Below are 15,818 nucleotides of genomic sequence, written 5' to 3'. Positions count from 1 at the left end.
TTCTGTATTGATTTCCTGGCACATTTTGCGAGGAAGGATAGGTTCATGTTATATAGGACCTGATTTTCAAAGTGTGGTCGGTTTTTTACATACATTTAATAAGAGACCCAATGAGCTTACAGTCCAGATAGGCAACATGCAGGAAAAGGGGTCCAATTCTCTTCTGATTTACAATGGAGTAAATCTAGAATTAAGAGAAAAGAGAATTAAGCCTAAGGAAAAGAAGAGCAATTCATCACAGCTGATGCAGGCCAGTTTTATATTAACTATCTCAAGGGGAAAGGATCTCTCTTTTTGCTTAATGAGACAAGCTGATTTTCATATCTGCATGCATACACTGTATACCTTTGATCTTTATCAAGCATTTCAAAATGTTTTGTTGAACTTTTAAACATACCCTTGTCACGGGGCCAATTTATGTCTAAATATTGAATCTAGCATTGTCTATCACAATGTGCAACGTCAACTGTGTTTTTGTTCCTGTGACAGTTTATCGCTAGAAGGTACTCTGGGCCTAGTTCAGACAGAGTGCACACACAAATCTTTGTCATTCTTTTTGATTGCAACTAATTTAGGAGTAATTCTTCTTGTTCAACACCTCTCAACTGGCCTTCATTACAAGAGGTGTCTCTTGTTCAGTATTTCCTACCCAAGGTAACCTGGCTTTATTTTACTGCTTATAGCTATACGTTATTGATCTGGTTCAATATATTTCATGAGTTTCAGTTCAGCCACATAAAAGATGTGCTATAGCTGGAAAAATAGCATGACTAGAAAAGAGTTAGCAGCTAGTATCAAAGTGACTAATTTGGTCCTAACTTTGCAGCACTGAGAACATGCCTCATGCGAGATTCAGATTGGGAAGTTCAGTTCTAATACGATGAAACCTTTGAACTATGAAGCAGGCACTTTATCTAAGCTACACAAGGTTCTGACATATCTTGGAGTGATTTAGAGAGATTTTTTTAGCCACCAAAAAGTTGTTATATTTTTCCACTGATGCAATAGCAACATTCTTGAAAAGTCTACAATTTTTTTTAAATGAACTCTAAAGTCTATTAAGTTAGAAGTAACGTCATCATACCACAAGCTGTGGGCATGCAATGCTTAACAAAAATTAGACGTAACATTGTATGTTATGTATTACTGCTAGAACTAAAAGAGACTCTTAAAAATATTTTCCATAAGTGGGAACTGTAGCACCTATAAGGCCTGATTTTCATTCAAGGTCCCTCACACTAATCTCATTGTGTAAAGGGGCTGTATAGCAGGTGTAAGCTACATTTAACATTAATTGTTAGTTTAACAGTAGCATCTAAAAAGGTCCCCAAAAAGATCAGGGCCCCATCGTGCTAAAGTAAGGCCTGGTCTACACTATGGGTTTAGGTCGACTTTAGCAGCGTTAAATCAAATTAAGCCTGGACACGTTCATACAACGAAGCCCTTTCTTTCGACTTAAAGGGCCCTTTAAACCGGTTTCTTTACACCACCTTCGACGAGGGGATTAGCGATAAAATCAGCCTTTGCGGGTCAGAATTGGGGTAGTGTGGATGGAATTCGACGTTATTGGCCTCCGGGAGCTATCCCACAGTGCTTCATTGTGACCACTCTGGACAGCACTCTCAACTCAGATGCACTGACCAGGTAGACAGGAAAAGACCCGCGAACGTTTGAATTTCATTTCCTGTTTGCTCAGTGTGGAGAGCACAGGTGACCACGCAGAGCTCATCAGCACAGGTAACCGTGATGGAGTCCCAGGATCGCAAAAGAGCTCCAGCCTGGACAGAATGGGAGGTACGGGATCTGCTCGCCATATGGGGAGATGAATCAGTGCTGGCTGAACTCCGTAGCAGTAAACGAAATGGCAAAGTATTAGAAAAGGTCTCCAAGGCCATGAAGGACCGAGGCCATAACAGGGACACACAGCAGTGCCGCGTGAAAATTAAGGAGCTACGGCAAGCCTACCACAAAGCCAAAGAAGCAAATGGAAGGTCTGGGGCAGAGCTGCAAACTTGCCGCTTCTACGCGGAGCTGCATGCCATTCTAGGGGGTGCAGCCACCACTACCCCAACCGTGTGCTATGACTCCGTCAATGGAGAAACACACAGGGAATACGGTTCGGGGAACAAGGAAGATGAGGATGGAGGTAATGTAGGTAGCTCACAGCAGCAAGGAAGCGGAGAAACCGGTTTCCCCAACAGCCAGGATATGTTTGTCACCCTGGACCTGGAACCAGTAACCCCCAAACTCACCCAAGACCCTGAGGGCACAGAGGAGACCTCTGGTGAGTGTACCTTTGTAAATATTACACATGGTTTAAAAGCAAGCATGTTTAATGATTAATGATTAATTTGCCCTGGCAATCATGGCCAGTACAGCTACTGGAAAAGTCTGTTAACGTGTATGGGGATGGAGCGGAAATCCTCCAGGGACATCTCCAGAAAGCTCTCCTTCATGTACTCCCAAAGCCTTTGCAAAAGGTTTCTGGGGAGGGCTGCCTTATCCCGTCCGCCATGGTAGGACACTTTACCACGCCAGGCCAGTAGCACGTGGTCTGGAATCATTGCATAACAAAGCATGGCAGCGTATGGTCCCGGTGTTTGCTAGCATGCAGACAACATCCATTCCTTATCTCTCTTTGTTATCCTCAGGAGAGTGATATCATTCACGGTCACCTGGTTGAAATGGGGTGATTTTATTAAGGGGACATTCAGAGGTGCCCGTTCCTGCTCTTCTGAACAGAAATGTTCCCCGCTGTTAACCACGCGGTGGGGGGGAGGGGTGAAGTGATCATCCCAGAGAATCGGGTGTGTGTGTGGGGGGGGGGGTGTGGTTTACTTGGGTTTGTGCTGCATGTTAACCCGGAAACCGCAGCCCCTCCTTTTACACTGAAAATCCATTTTAAATGGCCAACCCAATTCATCCTTGATATGGGAAATGTGCTGCTGTTTGAAACCATTCCCACATGTTAAGAAGGTTAAAAAAGCCAAAAGACGGTGGCTTACCATGGCTGCCTGCAAGCCGAAATCTGTTGCCTGGCACTGCGTGAGTGATCTCTCATACCAAACTGGCAGGCAGAGGAAAAATGCGACCTTTTATCGTGAAAGAGTGTACACATTGTTCTCTAAAATGTGTCTTTTTTAACCACCTCTCCCTTCTCCTCCACCAGCTGCAAATGTTTCTCCTTCGCAGAGGCTAGTGAACATTAGAAAGAGAAAACGGAGGACGCGGGACGATATGTTCACGGAGCTCCAGATGTCCTCCCACGCTGATAGAGCACAGCAGAATGCATGGAGGCAGTCAATGTCAGACATGAGAAAAGCACAATATGAACGAGAGGAGAGGTGGCGGGCTGAATGGCGGGATGAAAAGAGCAAGTGGCAGGCTGAAGATGATAGGTGGCATCAGCTTGCAGACAGAAGGCAAGAGTCAATGCTCCGTCTGCTAGAGCATCAAACTGATATGCTCCAGCGTATGGTTGAGCTGCAGGAAAGGCAGCAGGAGCAGAGACCTCCACTACAGCCCCTGTGTAACCAACAGCCCTCCTCCCCAAATTCCATAGCCTCCTCACCCAGATGCCCAAGAACGCAGTGGGGGGGCCTCCGGCCACCCAGTCACTCCACCCCAGACGATTGCCCAAGCATCAGAAGGCTGGCCTTCAATAAGAGTTAAAGTTTTAAAATGCAGTGTGTCCTTTTCCATCCCTCCTCCCCCACCCATCCCAGGCTACCTTGGCAATTATCCCCCTACTTGTGTGAGGAATTAATAAAGAATGCATGAATGTGAAATAACAATGACTTTATTGCCTCTGCAAGCGGTGCTCGAAGTGGGGAGGGGAGGGTGAGGTGGTTGGTTTACAGGGAAGTAGAGTGAACCGGGTGGGGGGGGTTGGAGGGTTCATCAAGGAGAAACAAACAGAAGTTTCACACCGTAGCCTGGCCAGTCACAAAACTCGTTTTCAAAGCTTCTCTGATGCACACCGCGCCCTGCTGTGCTCCTCTAACCGCCCTGGTGTCTGGCTGCACATAATCAGCGGCCAGGCGAGTTGCCTCAACCTCCCACACCGCCATAAATGTCTCCCCCTTACTCTCACAGATATTGTGGAGTGCACAGCAAGCAGCAATAACAATGGGGATATTCTTTTCGCTGAGGTCTGAGCAAGTCAGTAAGCTGCGCCAGCGCACTTTTAAACGTCCAAATGCACATTCCACCACCATTCGGCACTTGCTCGGCCTATAGTTGAACAGGTGCTGACTCCTGTCCAGGCTGCCTGTGTACGGCTTCATGAGCCATGGCATTAAGGGGTAGGCTGGGTCCCCAAGGATCACGATTGGCATTTCAACATCCCCAACGGTTACTTTCTGGTCCGGGAAGAAAGTCCCTTCCTCCAGCTTTCAAAACAGACCAGAGTGCCTGAAGACGCGAGCATCATGTACCTTTCCTGGCCATCCCACGTTGATGTTGGTGAAACGTCCCTTGTGATCCACCAGGGCTTGCAGCAGCATTGAAAAGTACCCCTTGCGGTTTATGTACTCGGTGGCTCGGTGCTCCGGTGCCAAGATAGGGATATGGGTTCTGTCTATGGCCCCACCACAGTTTGGGAATCCCATTTCAGCAAAACCATCCACTATTGCCTGTATGTTGCCCAGAGTTACTACCCTTGATATCACCAGGTCTTTCATTGTCCTGGCAACTTGGATCACAGCAGCCCCCACAGTAGATTTGCCCACTCCAAATTGATTCCCGACTGACCGGTAGCTGTCTGGCGTTGCAAGCTTCCACAGGGCTATCGCCACTCGCTTTTCAACTGTGAGGGCTGCTCTCATCCTGATGCTTCAGGGCAGGGGAAAGCAAGTCACAAAGTTCCATGAAAGTGCCCTTACGCATGCGAAAGTTTCGCAGCCACTGGGAATCGTCCCACACCTGCAGCACGATGCGGTCCCACCAGTCTGTGCTTGTTTCCCGAGCCCAGAATCGGCGTTCCACGCCATGAACCTGCCCCAGTAACACCATGATTTCCACATTGCTGGGGCCTGTGCCTTGTGAGAGGTCTATGTCCATGTCAATTTCCTCATCACTCTCTTCGCCGCGCTGCAATCGCCTCCTCGGCTGGTCCGGGTTTCGCCTTGGCATGTTCTGGCTCTGCATATACTCCAGGACAATGTGCGTGGTGTTCATAGTGCTCATAATTGCCGCGGTGATCTGAGCGGGCTCCATGATCCCAGTGCTAGCTATGGCGCCTGGTCTGAAAAAAGGCGCAAAACTAGTATCTGACGGACCAGGAGAAGGAGGAAGGGCGGGAGGGAGGGAGGGCCGAGTGACGACATGGCGTACAGGTACAGGGAATTAAAATCAAGAAAGTTGGCTGTGCATCAGAGAGAAACACAAACAACTGTCACACAGAATGGTCCCCCCAAAGATTAAACTGAAAACCCTGGGTTTAGCAGGCCGTTGATTTCACAGAGGAAGGGGAAGCAAATGAATACAGAACAAATCTATTTTTTACATCTTAAGCTGGCAGCCGACGGTGCAGCATGACTGATAGCCTCTGCAGTACAATGACGATGGATACCAGTTGTAATATACCATCTTCTACCAAAAGGCAAGGGGCTGCTGCTGTGTAGCAATGCAGCCCCACGTCTGCCAGCACCCAGATCGCCCTCGGTCTCTTCTGGGTGCTTAGCAGACAATACTGGGCAATTGCCAGAAAATAGCATACTACGACTGATAGCCATCATCATCGAGACAGTAGCATGTCTGCCCAGGTGCCCATGATTGACAGCCACTGCAGTACGACGACGATGGATACCAGTCATAATATACCATCTTCTACCAAAAGGCAAGGGGCTGGTGCAATGCAGCCCTACGGCTGCCAGCCCCACGGCTATTAGTCATGCTACACCGTCTACCGCCAAAAGGCAGTTAGCAGCTGCTGCTGTGTAGCAATGCAGTCCCACGTCTGCCGGCACCCAGATGACATATGGTGACGGTGAGCTGAGCGGGCTCCATGCTTGCCGTGGTATGTTGTCTGCACAGGTAACCCAGGTAAAAAGGCGCGAATCTATTGTCTGTCGTTGCTCTGACGGAGGGGGAGGGGCCTGACGACATGTACCCAGAACCTCCCGCGACACTGTTTTGCATCATCTAGGCATTGGGATCTCAACCCAGAATTCCAATGGGCGGCGGAGACTGCGGGAACTGTGGGATAGCTACCCATAGTGCAATGCTCCGGAAGTCGACACTAGCCTCGGAACTGTGGACGCGGTCCGCCGACTAGAGCACTTTGAGTATTTTATGTGGGGACACACACAATCGGCTGTATACAACCGATTTCTATAAAACCGGCTTCTATAAATTCGACCTAATTTCGTAGTGTAGACATACCCTAAGAGAATATATGACCTTGTCCCAAAGAGCTGATGGTTTAGGTAAACACATGGTGGGAGAGGATGTAAAAGCACAAGGGGGTGAGGTAACTTCATTACAGAGCAAAGCTTGGACCAGGTTGTGCCCCTACCTCCAGCATCCCTGCTCCGCCAGCTTGGGACAGCTTGTATGATGTTGTGATTTCTTCACTCTCATATACATGGCACAAAGTCCATTGAAGAGCACTTGGGTGGTACTAGACTAAAGAGTGGTTCACAATTAATCCTGCATTTTTTACCAAATGCAAATGTTCTCATTACTTAGTGAACCAGACTGGCATTACACACAAACACACCTGGGAAGCTTGGGCTTAGATACGTAGAGCTAAAATGGCAATTACTTTCCACAAGAGATTTTTTAAAATTTCCTTTTTAAAAAAAAAAATAAAAACACAACATGGAAACTGAAAATTTTGTTTTGTCAAAAATCCAGAAAATTTCATTTAAAATTAAAATTTAAAATGAAATTTTTCACTTTGATCAAAAAGCCATTTTGTCTCAAAAATTTTGGCCAGCTCTAGGGTAATGGGGCATAGATATAAGACAGAAAATGTCATATTGCCTCTATATAGGTCCATGGTACGCCCAAATCTTGAATACTGCAGGCAGATGTGGTCACCCCATCTCAAAAAAGATATATTGGAATTGGAAAAGGTTCAGAAAAGGGCAACACAAATGATTAGGGCTATGGAAAGGCTTCCTTATGAGGAGAGATTAATAAGACTGGGACTTTGCAGCTTGGAAAAGAGACAACTAAGGGGAGATACAATAGAGGTTTATAAAATCATGACTGGTGTGGAGAAAGTAAATAAGAAAGTGTTATTTACTCCTTCTCATAACACAAGAAGTACGGATCACCAAATAAAATTAATAGGCCGCCGATTTAAAACAAACAAAAGGAAGCATTTCTTCACACAACACACAGTCAGTCTGTGGAACTCCTTGCCAGAGGATGTTGTGAAGGCCAAGTCTATAACAGGGTTCAAAAAAGAACTAGATAAGTTCATGGAGGACAGGTCCATCAATGGCTATTAGGCAGGATGGATGGGGATGGTGTCCCTAGCCTCTGTTTGCCAGAAGCTGAGAATGGGTGATGGGTTGGATCACTTGATTACCTGTTCTGTTCATTCTCTCTGGGGCACCTGGCATTTTAGCCACTGTCGAAAGACAGGATACTGGGCTAGATGCGCCTTTGATCTGACCCAGTACGTATGTATGTTCTAAATGCTTTCATCTCTAGCTCCACTGATTCAGACCCAGGTTGGTAATGGCAAAGTTGTCACCATCTTTACAGCTGTTCAGGAGCCCATGTGAGTTTGTTCAATATCAGTCCAATCCTGAAGAGACAGGTGCTCACATCACAAAACTGTAATCAACGTTAGAGCTATTTTTTGAGAATCAGATCCTATAGTGCCTTGTGTCTGAAACACTCAATCTTTGCCCTAGAGTATATGAAACACCTGATATGTATTAGCAAGTATCTGGATGGGTTTGCAGCACAACAGCATTCACAGCATCCCAATCAGCTTGGATCAGTTACATTGGTTACCACGTCTTGCATCCAGGAGCTGTCAAGCTATCAACACAGCTGATGTTCTCTGATGTGTGTATTCATGGATTTTTCTCCTTTTCTAAAAAACTTCAATGCTCCTGTAAGGCATCAGCTTGACAGCCCTGGAGACTACATTCACAAAGCAGGTACAGCATGTATTATTCCTATCTTACAGGGACCACCTCTAGGTGGTGAGAGGGTAGATATATAGCACTCCATATTCATTCAGCCCTCAGTCTCTCTATCCCTGAGAATGCCAATAAAGTGCCAATTATAATTTTGTGAGTTAGAGCCTTGTCCATTGGAAACTGGGCTGAACCCACGGAACCATTTCACAAGCTGTGCTGAATAGCCATCAAGTGTTATCCCATACGGACCTTAGCTGGATTTGAGCCAGCTGCCTGCAAGTGAAAGGTTCATCACTAGTTGTCCAAGTTATGCTACTTTGTCTGAGTTGCTTTTTTAGTCTGTGGTGTGTGTTCATGAAGGCCAAATTCACAGCATCTCTGGCTTCCAAAAAAAGCTGGAAACCCCCACAATGATCAGGTCATGACATCTGGATTATGCACATGACAGACACATGCCATTCCAAAGAGTCGATCCCATAGTCAAACATGAAGTGTAACGCCAATGAATCTGCATCATTCCCTCACCACACCTGCTTTAAAATTTATGTTAATTAAGGCACTCACTGGGTGTTTGAAGTGTTTCGGAAATAGTATGAGAAAGTCCTGGCAAAAGTGCCCAGATCCTCAGCTGGCATAAAGCAGTGAAGACGCCATTCAAGTAAATGGAGCTGTGGTGATGTACCCCAGCTGAGGCTTTGGCTGAATTACTAGAATGTTGTTCTGACCTGATTGCGATGCATGATAAAGCTGCTAACGAGCTACATAGCAAACATGACAGACCACAGAGTCTCTTCATTATTTTTTATCCCTTAAGGCAATCGAATAAGATTTATAAGACGACAAAATGACAGCTGAAAATTCTGGACAATTGTGTTGTGAAAATTAACAAGGTGATGGTAAGTACATAAGGGAAGCTATGTCTAACATGTTTATCACCTGCCAAAACTACTCTGTTAGTCTCATAAATACAACATAATAACCTAATTTGGGATTCATCAGCCCATTACATGCTCCTTCAATCTCTCCACAAAAACTACATCTATTACAACACCTATAAGAAAGTCAATTAATGATAGCTAGGTTTAGGGCAGATGGGGGCAGTTCATAACCAGAAAACAAATGTAAGTGTGTATATATATATATACACATACACACACACACACGTACAAATAAATAGAAGTTCAGCTACTAAGAGAAGCAGAGCAGACACTGGGAAAAATGACATCCAAGATAATAATTATCTGACTGGCATCTAAAAAGCTTTTCAGGCACTTTTAAATATCAGACTCAAAGGAGGGAATCTAGCCCACTTAATATACCTGGCTCTCTTAACAGATTGTGATTTGGTAGAATGTAAGCTGAAAATTTAATTTAAAAAGAAAAGTAGCCTTTATAGTTGTGAAGAAAGACTTCTCAGTATGAACAGAGGTTGCTGTCTAAATAACTGAAACTCTATTGCCTACCTAATTTAAACAAAGTCCCATATGACAGGGTACAAGTTCCCTTCTAGGACTGCACAGTGTCAGAGTTACTGGGTGGCCAGCAAAACCAGGAGCAGATGAAAGCTGGCTAGCATGGAAGCAGGCACAGCTAGAATAGGAGCAAGGGCAATCAGTTGAAACTACTAACAATGGGAGTGTTCCCAGACAGGTAGTGATATTGAGGAGATTAAAAAGGCTACTTCCCTGAGGAGCCTATATCCCCAGCTTGGGATCACCTGGATGAGTCCTCACCTGTGGACTGGCTGAACCCTGGTTGAATGGTGTGGGGCCTATCACAACACCTGCAGAAAATTACCTCTGATGACTCATTACTCTCGCTGGATTAGGGATGACTCATCAGGCTTAGACTTAGGTATCTCACAGTGCCAACCACATTTATGGTCCTCAACAAACACTTAGTTTCTTGATGAAACACATGCAAGGAAAATGTGATACATTTGTGGGTTTGGGGGGGGGGGGCAGGGAGGTTTTGCATTTGCTTATTTCTCCTATGTTGTTTTCAATAAAAAGAAATTTTTGAAAGACTGTAGAATTGAGTCTCTTCCAGAATAAAATTTATGAAGAATTAATCATTTAAAAAATGCCATCCCCCTAAGAGCTGAACTAGCTACTTCTGCAATGTAATACAGCCCCTTTAACTACTAGGAGTCACAATCTTTGAGCACCCAACATCACAATTTGCAAGAGTGTGGTAAGGTGGAGGAGGGTTTTACTATTGTTCTCTGAATTCAACAGGAACTTGGCTACCCAACAAAATTGTATTGCTTTAACTGTAACAGTATAATTCAAGTGGAAAAAAACCCTAGAGTGGATGCAATTATAGCAGTATAAAAGGGCTTTTTACTGGTAGTCATTCCCTTTCCCGTATGGAAATAACTAGACTGGTGTAAGTCACCTTTATACCAGTATAACTGCATTCACACTAAAGCTTGCACCACTATAACTATATTGGACAAATATAAATCAGAACTCTACCTAACACAAATATACCTGTACAACATTCCAATGTCAACTAGGCCTAAAGATTTAATATCAAGATAATTCAACAGGGGCTAATGGTTTTGGGTGCTTCCATTTTGGGGTGCCCAATTTAGACAGTCTAAAGGGAGCCTGAATTTCCAAAATAGGGTGCTCGGCCCTTTCTAAAATTTCTTTAAAGTTGGGCATCTAAAAATTGAGGGAACCCAAATCATTAGTCACTTCTAAAAGGCTTAATAAGTTAACTTTATATTTAGTTTCTTCAATATGAAAGACAGAGAGAATTAAAAAACAATACAATTTTAGCCATAAATTTCTTCATAATAGGACACGTTCAAATCTGAAATTACGGTGATTAGATCAGTACAAAAAATGAAAATATAATTCCATAGTTTAGCAGTCAGAGCACTTCAAGATTCCAGATTCCTCATCAAGTTTGGTCCTGTATGGTTTTTATGCCAGTTTGGCTGGGGTCTCTTGACTCTCAGGAGATAAAGCCATTTGCTGCATGAAAAGGCTAGTGCGTGCTCTAGGCATGTCTAACCAGTATTGTCTCATTACTAACATTTTCAGTTCTACAATAACATGCTATGCCACGTACACGAAAAGCCCCGTGGACAAATACTTTGTTGCATATGTTCCCATGGGAGAGCTGGTGAGCATGCAAGATAGAGATTTGCTGTCATTCTCTCAAAGATATGTTAGCTTTAGAATATCTCCCAAATCTCACACACATTTGTTTTATCTCGGTTTTCTATCTACTTTAGTCATTTCTGTTGGGTCCATCACTATGATATCTACACACCAGACCTTTACTGAACACTTGCGTTTGCACCGGTATATAATGTATGGTCATGTTTTTCAGCCTCATTTATATTCTTTCCACAGCATACATGAGCTAGCACAGCACAAAAGCTAGTTCTTTTGTTTGTTTTCCTCCCTCCTTGATTATGGTCCTTGACTTAAATGTCAGAAGCATGATCTCCAGTGACAAAAGTAAAACCCTCTGGCCAAATATGACAGAACCACCAATTCCTTGTGAGAACTTACACAGAACCAAATCTCCATCTGACATTCCCATGTCCATTGTTAGCTTCCTATCAAGAGTTGACTCAACATACAATGTGCTCTGGTATACAAGAAAGCACTATGAAATGTCTTTACATTGAAGCCAAAAAAACACGGGGGAAGGTCCTGCCATACGACATCCTCAGATTCATCAACCTTTGGGCCTGCTGCCACCAGACCAGAAAGGAGAGCCACCATCCATAACAGATGAGGGACTTTAACAAGAGCTGCACCTCTGAGCCCCCTATTATTCAATCTCACATACACATCCTGTCCCTCTGCATAGCTTAGTCCAATGTGTTTTCAAGTCATAGCCCCCCGCCAACCTTCACCTAATACCAACACACACATCCCCATTTGGAGTTTCCAGATATTCAGCTTTTCGTTACCCATACAGGCTGTGCTTCCTGCCCTTTCAGCTGATGTCAGACGTAGGACTAACGGCTGGGGAAAGAGAATGGAGGAAACGTCTGAGGGTGGCAGAAGGATGAACTGGCCTTAAAGGGAACAGGGAGATGCAAGACTACTCAGGACAACACATGTGAGTTTTCCACAAAAATGCAGACTTCTCCCACTCTCACTGAGGGGCCTTATCCTATCAACCAACTTGAGGTGAGGGGCTATGTGCAGAGCTGCCCTGACACCACCACAAGATGCTGTGAGGCACCCACTCATCTACTCTGGGTTAACTCATGATCAGGAAAAGGGGGAAGGGGGTAAATTAACTGAATGAAAAATTTACCCAGCTCTAGCTGCAATACAGCAGGGCTGCTTCATTAATTGCACAACAAGGAAGTGCCCAAACCAGGTTTGTATCAGTTAGACCAATACACCATCAGCAGAGAGACAGATCATTTAAATTGATAAAACTTGATTCACAAATAAGGGAGCAATGAATGTGTTTGTTTTTTTTACGAGGCTGGCACCGGATGCAGCATTGAAAGGAAGATCTTGCGTAGATTTTAAATGGTTTTGTGTATCTGTTTTTCCTAAGTTCTTTGTCTAAATGCAAAATAGGCAATAAAATCCAAAGACAAACAAAGCTAACAGTACATAAATATTGCCTATGCGTCATGGGGCATAGGAGATTGTGTATTATAGGTGATGCAGATTGCAATGCCAATAGTTAAGGTTGCCCAATGCTTCCCATTATAAACTCCTGTATTCACTTGCTTATAACTTAGTCGTAATGTCAAAGTTCATTTTAAAAGAGTGACTAATGTTTTTCTCCTTTCTTATTTTCAAACAACACTCCACTTCCGGGTTTCAGCCGGACCAGAAGCATTAAGATACCATGAGTGCTGCTGTCAGATTTCCAGCACAGTTAGAAGGAGAAAAAAAATCAGCAATCCTATGAGAGCTTATTAAAGAAAAGCTTGGTTGGTCATGACCTGTTCACTTTAACAATGTTTTCGGCTGCTTGCTCTCTGTTGTAAAAGTGGTCACCTCACTCACATGGTAGTGTTTCTGATCATTGTTTGATTGAAACTTAATAAACAGGCAGTCAAGGAGTCAGAAACAGCAGGTGCCCATCATGATGTTTCCATGCACACACAGGTATTTGCATGGTGAACAGTCATTGCCCAACATCTGTGTGAACAAAACACTGCTCAAAAGGCTATTTGTGGAAAAACAAACAAAAAGGGGGTGTGAATGTAGTAAAGTTTAAAAAAAGCCTGCTCAGCACTGTTAAGAATTCTAAAACATTTTTCCTACTGTGCGTGCAGGTCTAATCTAGATGGTAAGCCCCAAGGACAGACTGTCTCTTTTCTGTGTTTGTATAGCACTTAGCCCTATGGGCCCAGCTAGGGCTTTGGGATGCTAGAATAAAAATGCTTACTACTAATAATAATTGTAGCACGAGGTGTCCTGGCATATTTTCCTCCACTCTTTTCTTACACAGTTGTTCTTTGAATAAGAACGTATTGCTCTACATAGGCAACTAAACTGGATAGAGTGGGGACATTTTGTGATGCACTAATAATTAGGAACACTAGAATCAACTCTAATTTCAAGATTCCCCATGCAGACCCAGATTAACCAGTGCACTTTCACGAGGCCCCAACCACTGTGGCTGGTGGGGGGAGCCTCCTGCTCACAGACACCCCAAAAGCCAACCCAGGGCCAGGAAGGGGGCAGAGCCAACATGCCAGAGCAGGGAGCTAGGCCAGCCCTAGAGGACAGGAGCTGCTGTGGGGGTAAGTACAGGATGGGCTCACTCACCAACAGCCCCACATGGGGCCTCCCACATACCAAGGGCAGGGAAGGTGGGCTCCTCCCAATTGCTATAGTGCACAGGGCCCCCAAAATTCTTTAATTCAGCACTGTCCCCATTTCACTGGCTTGTCCCTGCTTCAGTTGCAGATCCTTTCCTCTCATCCGGCAGCTCAGATGTGCATTTGTGAGCATGGGCAGCATATGCGTTCAACCGTGGCAATTCTCTTTGTGCCTCTTCCAAAGCCCATCACAGGCAAAATTCCTATTGACTGCAATGGACTTTTGATCGGTCCATTAAAGTGATGTGCACACATTTCTTCAGATCTTGTGCGCACACATACAGAGTCTGAAAAACAATCCCCTAACCCCCTTCCATTCAAGGTGAATGATTACGGTGTCAACAACTGCAAAGACAGCTCCTGTTAGACAGGCAAATGAGTGAAGAGGCTCTTGAGGGTCAGCAGATACCATGCGGAATCTGACCCTGTGATAAAAGAAAGGAGGATCGTCTCACAAGGGGAGAAGCTGCAGAAGCGCTCAGCGGCCTGACGTCTCCAAACAGAGAGTTACAAGAAGTTAGAGATGGAAAAACAATTATTTTTTCTATTGCAGCAGCAGCTAGTAGCCCCAGTCATGGACCCAGGCCCCATTGTGCTACGTGCTTTACAAACACAGTACCAAAAAGATGGTCCCTATTCCAAGAGTTTACAAGCTAAGATCATGCAACCCATTCTATTTTGCATCATACAGTCGAGAGGTGGCACAGAAGCGTTACCTAAGTGCACAGTTGTTGCCGTGTCTATTTAATAAATGATTTGTTCTAAGATAGGAATGCATTTAGCTATGACCAGTGTCATGTGAAACAAGACATGGGGATCTAGTCTGAGGTACCTTTTTATTTGAGACATGAGGGAGAATGATGGAAGAGTCACACACTCAGGCATTTTACACTGCAAAATACACGGCAGACACCAATATTATTAGCTAACCCAGAATAGACTGACAGGTACTTGTATCAATAGGCAAGCTACAGCTGCAAGAGGCAATGAAGTACAGTGTGGAGGGAAAATGAGCACCATTTACAACATGGTTTAGGAGTGGAGCTACACCCAATCCTGCCCAGATAGGCTCCCTCTGGATACCACCCTTTTGTTTCTCCAGGAGGACAAGCACTGGGAAGAGCTACTTGTACCTTCTCTCTGTGTAGCACCTTCATGCAGAGCAGCCCTAATGGAGCCCTGAGGGCTCAATCCTGTCAAATGGTAGCTATTACCATAACCCAGCAAAGTATTTAAGCATGTGAGCAGTCTCCTGGATTTCAAATGGGATTATTCCTGTGCTTAACTTTAACTATGTGCTTAAGTGCCCTGCGGCTGAGGGCCAGAGTGCTCAGCAGGATCAAGCCCCAAATATTTTGTGCTGTTTTGGAAGGTTCGGGGTGGGGGGGGGAGGAGGGAAGAAGAGCTGTGTTCTACTATATAGCAGGTCAATCATTTCAATACTGTATTTGTTTTCACTGTTCATTATTATAGAAAATAGAAATGGTGAACGACTATATTTTGAATTGATTTGGCCAACCTTAAATTATCTTGGTTTTTTGTTTTGTTTTTTTAACTCCAGGTTACAATCTTACAGTCAGGTTGGTCCAACAACAGGGGTGCAAGGAGTATTACAAAATAGAGTAATAAATGCTGCATTCATGCACACACGCACGCAAGCTGGGGTGAGTGACAGGACTGCTGACATTCAGATCAAGCCTGTCTGCATTCTTTCTGTGTTTCAACAACAACCCGCCAACAGATTGCCCTACTCTAGTTTTCTGTAGGACAGAGGTTAAGTTTATCATACTAGGAATGGCTGAAGTCATCCACGTTCTAACCTCAAGCACAGAGGCTATTACAGCTGTAGAGACAGAAGCCCTGATTCAGCAAAGCACTTAACTATATGC

At 44.5% G+C, this 15,818-nt stretch overlaps 1 long non-coding RNA gene across 1 annotated transcript; it reads left to right on the top strand.

The window, feature by feature from the left end:
• The first annotated feature begins 490 nt into the window (after positions 1-490).
• On the top strand, positions 491-13,086 carry LOC117871042. The gene is made up of 3 exons (XR_004644131.1): positions 491-654; positions 12,051-12,194; positions 12,924-13,086. It is a non-coding gene; the product is annotated as an uncharacterized LOC117871042 (long non-coding RNA).
• Positions 13,087-15,818: the final 2,732 nt, after the last annotated feature.

This window comes from Trachemys scripta, chromosome 1 (genome assembly GCF_013100865.1).
Source record: "Trachemys scripta elegans isolate TJP31775 chromosome 1, CAS_Tse_1.0, whole genome shotgun sequence".
NCBI lineage: Eukaryota > Metazoa > Chordata > Testudines > Emydidae > Trachemys > Trachemys scripta.
The sequence above is the reverse complement of the archived record's forward strand: the minus strand, read 5'-3'. Positions and strand labels throughout refer to the sequence as shown.